General features: G+C 36.7%; 1 long non-coding RNA gene across 1 annotated transcript; it reads left to right on the top strand.

The window, feature by feature from the left end:
* Positions 1–1,147: 1,147 nt before the first annotated feature.
* On the top strand, positions 1,148–3,829 carry LOC140139998 (uncharacterized). The gene is made up of 2 exons (XR_011857193.1): positions 1,148–1,972; positions 2,342–3,829. It is a non-coding gene; the product is annotated as an uncharacterized lncRNA (long non-coding RNA).
* Positions 3,830–8,171: the final 4,342 nt, after the last annotated feature.

Here is an 8,171-nt window from a genome sequence, read left to right on the forward strand (position 1 = left end):
TGATATTGATATTCATTTGCTTTGTACTTGTTCCATGCATCATTTCTACTGGAGGCAGATTTGAACCAATGACCTTTTGTGAAATCGCCCTATGGTATTCTTTTGTTCAAATAAAAACATGTAATTAAAAAAGTATTATGATTAAGATACAATATAATGCACGTGTGCGATGTTTGAATGCACATCGTACACCGTCATGATGAAAAGGCAAATATCCCGATAAATTGAACGTAGCCTAGCCTTGCTTAGAAGGAACTATATATAATCAAACGCTAGTTGTTGTACATATACAGCTTTTTATGGAGTAAACCATGCACTGACCAATATGTAATCTTGTGACCACCATGTAGGTGTGGGAAATTTGAGGGTTTTAGTCCTCTAAATTTTCAGGGTGGGGGGAAGTGACCAAAAATATGGGCCAGAATAGGGGGTTTATCAGCAAATGTTAGTTCAGTTTAGATTAATATACATGAATACAATTTATGAACAAAATGATATGGTTAAAATGATTGAACATAATGATAGAATATATAGTAATAATTTACACAATAAGAAATATTTTAGCAATGTACAAAAACTTCATAATTATAGCATTGATAAGTATTAATTTACATAAAACCACCACTATTAATAATAACAATATTAGCGCTGTCATCGACATGCAATTATGTCGACATCAGATAAAGTTGCTGATTACAACATTTATTGACCTTTATGACACATGGTACTTATGAAATAGTGGTAAAATTGACTAAAATCTTTAAAAAGTAACCATGTCATCTTACATTGAGTGAGTAGCTTCACTAGCTTGCAGTGTTCGAAATTTTGGTTGTACGCGACAACTAAAAAAGTCGCCGGACAACCAAAGATACTGATTCTGGTGTAGCCAAAACTCACCTTTGTATGTGTATCTTTAAATATTCCAAGATCGGACAACCAAAAACTTAGACGGACAACCATAAATTGTAACCTGGTTGTCCGTGGGACAACCAATTATTTTTCCTTAATTCGAACACTGCTAGCTTGTACCTCGGCTTATGTCATGCATTGAAGATAATGCATTCATGCGTACAATAGGTATTTACTGTGGTATACGCAGTTGTTTATTCAACTTTGTTGACATTCTTGACCGAGTCATGGGCGAAATGTCAACAAGAAAAAACATTTCGGTGTCGGCACTAATATTAATGATACTGATAATAGTAATAATGGTGAGGGAAAGAATAATAAAAGTAGTAATAACAACAATAATAATGCTTTATTTAATTAATATACAACATCACTTTAAGTGATAGTAATTGACAAAATATGAGTAACACAAGTCAATACATAATATCATCAGTATTAACAAACTAGTTCAGGTAAAAAATACAACTAAATATCATTTTGAGCAATTTAGTAAAACGGGAGAAAAGTGAAGGAGGGGTATGTATGAAGGTGTTGCTAAAGAAACTCAAGACGAATATTTAGAATAGCCCTACCTTATTTAGTTTAGGTTTGAAAAATGACTTTGGTGGATGGGGGTAATGCTGTTTTCGATATGATTATTTTTCATGTCAGCGTGTTGGAATAATCCTGATGTAGTGTCTAAGTCTATAAATATTGGGGAAAGTACCACCGTGGAAAACTTGATTGTTTTTCAACATATTGTGTGCTTGCCAAGTTGAGGGGGGGGATGAAGATAAAATTACATAAAGACCACCCAATTGTAAATTTTAGAGTAGAACAAGTCCAGATGGATCAGTGTGAATTGGTCATCTGTGGTATAATACTATTTTGCTGAATATTGTTAGTGGAGAGTATTCAAATAACTTTTTTGATTTGTAACAAAAAAGTAGTGCTCGTGAGTAGTTCCAAAGAAAAAAAATTGTCTAGGGGTATTTTGTGAAACATGGGAGGCAATTGCCATTGGGCCCATGTAGCTTGAGACCTGGGTGGTGGGATGTTGCAAGCTCTTCCATTATACACCTAGGTTTCATTATCATTGAGGTATAGGACTTTTTATTTTTTCAGAGAAGAGCAGGTAGGGCAACTACTTGATTATATTTCTACATGTTCATACTACATACTCTGAAAATTTTAGAAAATTCATACGAGTCCATTTTTTTAAATCACATTTTTGTTCCTAAAATGGGGGTTATAGCGCCCTCAACGGGCACTCTCTCCATAGGGCTACATGTTAAGACCAGTTTGCCCTAAAATAAAACGTACTTGTGCGAATTTCCTCAAAATTTGCATATGATGTAGATTTAACATCTGGAATGTAATGCAAGTGATGTCGTTGCTGCTCTTCTAAATTCATTTTTAAAATGTCCGCCCCAGACCAAGGTGTATACTCTAGAATGTTGACTCTATATAATAGAGATTAAGATTGATAGATTAGGGACTGCCTTTTGAGGAGAGCGAGAGCAATCGCTCTCTACTGCTCTCCTAAAATCTGATATGGGAGAGTGATTTTTAGCTCTCCTTACATTCTATTGTAAATGCTCTAAACAGCTCTCCTTGAAGGCTCTAGAAGAGCTTATTAATGCTCTCCTGCAAGTTCCAAAAGACAGTCCCTGATAGATTTCTTATAATGAGGCCTATGAATTGGATTTTAGTATGAAGAATGATTTCAGCTAATTTAAATGAGACGGCTGTTAAAAAGGACAGTAAACTCGCTAATTGCCAAAGTATTAATAAACGAATAGTGACTTCTCATAAAGGAATCGGTGAAAGCTATTTTACCAATGTGAACTGGAGGTCATGGGGCCTACTATTTCCCTGATGAGAACGGGGGTCAAAGAAGAAAATTAAAAATTTCAGCATTTTTGATAGGTCTTGTCAATTTGTTCACAGCCCTTAACCTGTCACTAGGCTGTATCACACCATGAGGCTGCCAATAACAACAGTGCCGGTATCATGACAACTCCCCATTGTATACCTGGGTAGGGTGGGACAAGTGAGATAAAGTGTCTTACCGAAGGTTACAACATGTTGGCCCTGGTGGTGTGGCTTGAGAAGTGAGGCCACAGTGCACTCATTGAGCTGTCTTAAAGAAGGCACAGTCTCCAGTTCACCTGAATGAGCAGTCAGTATTCGTTTTGTGAAAATATTCCTGCCATTTGTTTTAAATCGGAAGAAACAATCTTTGTCGGGCAGAAAAAAACCTCTTGTGTACTTATGGCCCTTGCACATGTTTAAAACAAAACTGCCAATTGGTTACATAGGAGATTTTACCTTAAACATGTTCAGGGGCTAATGATACATAGGTTTTACTTAACTAACGGCACAATGAAGTTGAAATGCATACACCCCCAATAAGGTCACATCTTTTACACAGGGAGTGTGAATTTTTAAATGGGGTTACTGAAATAGTTGTCTCCATTTAAATGTACACCCCCCCCCCTGTGTGGGTGATCAAGGTCATGTTTCCCATAGGGGGTGTATGTGTATGGATTTCAACTGAAATAGCCCAGTCTGGCCAACATATTTCTACAATTCGCCGTCGGTAGTGAATACGTCATACCATAGTTACTGGTTCACGCTTGGTTTGCATACCTGTTAGCAACCCATCGACTTGGTGTTGTGATCATTTTGATCATGGTTCCAAACATAGAAACTGTGAACCAGTTAACTTTTCAATGATCAAGTTTGACATTGCACTACGACGGTGAATATATCCGTAGTCCAAATATTTTATAGCATAATCAAATGGCAGGAATAGTGAAGTGTTATAGAATTGTGTGTGTACATTTATTATTTGGATTTTTTTTGTATCTTATCCTTGCTAAAATGTGTGTATAGACAAAGCTATGGCATCGGTTAATTAAAAATGGTTGGAATTAATTACTCTAGAAGTGTGATCGTGTGTTTGTTTTCTTAATCTTTTCATTCAAAAGGGCACGGTTAGATTTCTTCATTTGTGTGTTGTATCCGTTCATTCCATTTGAAATTCTTACTTCCTGCGTGGAAAATATTTCCCAAATCTTCTGTAGGGGTCGTGTGAATTTAAAATGGAATAACCTATTTTGAGGCCTGTATATATTTTGTATTGAAAACAAAAACGGGGCATTATAGAAGAGCATGTGTGGTAACCACAATGGAAGATGAAGTTATACTTTTTGGTGAATAACGTTTAAATGAAGCATTTCAGGCTCAAAATGTCAGGTCTCTTTGGTTGCCTAAATCTCCATTTTTGAAGACAGAGTGGGGGATGAGTTGTTGATCTGCTCACATATCTTAAAGGAACACTCCGGCAATCAACAATTATGTCTTAAATGTTAGAAAAACAATTATCAAGCACAAATCACATGGTTTATTTAAAACAAACTCATATTGATATTGACCTTAAAAACGAATAAAAACAGCCGGCTCTCCACACACGATATTCAAAATTCCCACACCGAAATTACCTGTGGCGATGTCATGGTTATTTGTGCTCAATTGCCGTCAGCCTTCATTGTGTGGGTTGTCCGATTTGCCACAGGCAATTTCGGTGCACAGGAAATTTGAATATCGCGTAGTTATCGCGTAGTGCGAGATGGCTGTTTTTATTTGCTTTTAAGGTCAATATGAGTTTGTTTTAAATAAAACCACATGATTCGTGCTGGATAATTATTATTCTAACATATAAGACATAATGTTGTGATTGCTGGATCTTAAGGGGGTACTACACCCTTCGATAAATTTGTGTCTATTATTGCATTTTCTCACAAACTAATAACACAGTGGTAACAAAAGTTATGTATATTATAGGGGCAAGGAATCCAATTACTACACCGGAATTTCAGTGACTCAAGACAAGCAGTTTGTTATTTATGATTAGCCCTGGACCCAGTGCCGTGACCAGTACCCGCTGGAAGTAGTCCTCTGAAGTGGCGAAGCTTGGCCGCTTCGCACGCCCTCAGCCGCTTTGCGGCCTCATAGTCCGAGGAACTGAGCCAGTTCTAATTTATGATAAGGAAAGAGGTACCGCTAGGATGTACCTCATTTCCTATCATATATACTGAACCGTTTGTCTTGAGTCAATGAAATTTCATTGTAGTAATTATATTCCTTGCCCCAATAATATACATAAATTTTGAACCAGGGGTGTTATTATTTTTTGAGAAAAATGCAAAAATAGTCACAAATTTACCACAGGGGTGTAGTACCCCTTAAATTATTTGTTGGTACCAAATTGTGCATGCAGCTCGTTCCCTGTCCTTATATGTGATAAACTGCTGAACATAGGTCAAATGTCTAAATTACATTGATAGTTAATTCTGTGCCATTTTCAAAGGGTGCTTATTCAAGTTATGAAATGAAAGGTACAAATATATAATTTATACATAAACATTCAGAATCATGAACCGGAAGGTTTAGAAGGTAGGAGATTAAAGGATGATTTCATGTTCCTAGCATCCTCTTTTTATGACATTTTTCAGTACATATCCACGAAAAAGCCTATTCCCAAAATTTCAGTTGATTCCGATGTTGCGTTCGCGAGTTATGCATGATTATGTGTATTACACTGCTCCATAGACAATGCGTTGTAATTTCATTCTGGTGCACCAGAACGAAATTCAAATTTCACGATATCTTTGCAAAATGAATTAATCTGCAAGAAATATTTTGTACATAAACATGTAGCCACAGGTTTCCAGTGATATAAAAATCTCAACTTTTTTTGAGAAAAGTGGGGGGATGAGGCTGTGGATCACGAAATGCCCCTTTAATAACTGCGCATCGATTATTTGGAGGTCATTGTAAAAAATCTAAACATTTTAACTTTGGAACCAAGGAATATCCCGAGAGGCGTAGCCCCAAGGGACATTCAGAGGTCCAAAGCAAAATGTGTAAATTTTTTACATTGCCCGACAGATGCAAAGTAAGTTATTAATCTCATTCATAATCGTCACTTTGATCTCTTCACTATAAAATAACAATTCAACAAAAGTAATTCCTTGGGGCTGTGCATAAGCGAACATACATAATAACATAAATCAAACTAAACACATAATTACCCCCTTAATGATGACCATTGTTCCAAAATGCTTAATCGTATGCCATATTTGGGATATGCAGTTGAAGCAGAATTTCTGTACGAAAAACACTGTTTTGAGCAAAAGTTGGGCAAAATTACACAATTTTGGTTGTTCCCCGTGTACTTGCCCCACAAAGTAGCAAAAAGCACTGAATTTGTGGTGTATAAATATTTTTGAGGGGCCTCCTCTGCCCCATGGGGGGGGGGGGGGCACTCACTAAAACGGGTGACGGGGATATGCGGCCACATTGACCCCCATTTTTCAAAACCCTCTCACCCACTAGCAGGGATTTTCTAGTTTTCCTGCTTTTTCAGGAATTCCTGCTTTTTTGCAGTCCAAATTCCCCCACTTTTCTTTATTTTCAGCCCATTTTGGAGACTTTTGCCCCAGATTCACACACTTTTCAGGCTTTTTCCTTCAGGTCAGCTTGCAATATTTCTGATTTAATCAATCTCTCGCCGATTGACCCTGTTAATTATGTGTATTACACTGCTCCATAGGCCACTGTTTATTGTCGTTCAGGTATACAGCTCAAATTACCGTACTTTTCCTGACCAGACAGTCCATGCCAAAATTGTTACTACACCTTTACATTTCATCGAATCTCTTTTTGATGTCTGTCATTTTGAACATCACACTTGAAAGATGTATGCTATGTAGAAACTTTATTTTGCAATTTCATAATTTATATATTATTAGCATATTTGCAAGAAAAAACATGAAAATCAATAAATACCTATATTTTTCACAATTTCAATATTTTATTAGAAATTAAGCATGTAGGCCGTTTGTTATGACTTGATGAATGAAGCTGTTAAACAGATTTTGATATTTTTGCTTATTTTTCCTTTTTTGCCCCAAAATGTGTAAAAATCCAAATTTTTGGATGACCTATATTTTCTTTGAATATTTATAAAATTTCTTAATTTAGGTATAATACAGTGCAGAAAAAGATGTCAAAAAATCTGTTAAACAGATTTCCAATAAATTGTTCCATTTTCCATTTTGGGTTAAATACTCAATTTTCATGCGCGGGATATTTGAAACATAAAATGAAAACAAGTCAATTGCCCTTTTTCCTCGAGATGTACTATAATACCAAGGTTACGGATATATTATAATCCCTTCTTATCTTCACTGATCCATCAGATACCTATTGTTATGAATGATCAATGAAAAGGTTCAGAACTGGGCTACTAATGGTCTTGTCAAGTATCTATAGTTATTTTCATGACTGTGTCAACTCAAAAATCATGCAAGGTCGAATGTAGGAAAGTACGATCAGTTGAGCTGTGCCAGAACGAAAAAAATTCAATTTTCACGATATTTTTGCAGAATTAATCTGCAAGAAATTTTTGGTACATAAACATTCTGTAGAAAGTATTTTGAAAAAGGTGGGGGGATGAGGCTGTGGATCACGAAATGCCCTTTTAATTTGTCAAAGAATTTCAAATTTTGATGACTTTTTGGAAATTTTTTATGATCAACTTATATATTTCATGTGCATATTTTTTTTTGGGGAGGGGAGGGGGGCGGATGCAGAAGGGGCAGCAAGAAGAGTTGTTTGATTCTTGAGCGCCCTAGCAAAAAAAAATTGGGTCAACTTGACCTTTTTGAGCGATTGATGAAGGGGGCGGCACAATTTTACTTTTCTACAGCCCCCCCCCCTGTGTTTATGAGCGCCCACGGTACGCCACTGTATTTTGACCCAAAATTTTGCCCAGTCTCACAGAGACCTTTTTGGGCAAGATTTTCCCAGTCTCACAGTATTTAATAGACACCCTCAGACGGTCTCCTCACTGAAGGCCCCACTCCCATTTTTCAACCCCCTCTCACCTAATGACCCCCTTTTGTGTTCACCAAAAGACTCCCTTTTTCAAGAATTTCTGATTTCACATTTCTGATCTCTCACCGAATGACCCATTTTTCATTCAAATTTGTCAAAAATGTCAAATCTTGATGACTTTTGACAATTTTGTATGAACTTTTATATTTTGATCCAAATTTTTCCAGTCAACGGAAAGACCCCCTTTTTGTCCCCAGTGAGTCTGTTGGAAAGACCCCCATTTTAATAGCCTCCTTTTGGTGTCTATAGCCTAGCTCTCACCGAAAGACCCCTAATTTGGAACTGCTCCCCCCCCCCCCATCCCTTCCCACGCTGGC

The sequence above is a fragment of the Amphiura filiformis genome, chromosome 18, assembly GCF_039555335.1.
Source record: "Amphiura filiformis chromosome 18, Afil_fr2py, whole genome shotgun sequence".
Classification (NCBI taxonomy): Eukaryota; Metazoa; Echinodermata; class Ophiuroidea; order Amphilepidida; family Amphiuridae; genus Amphiura; species Amphiura filiformis.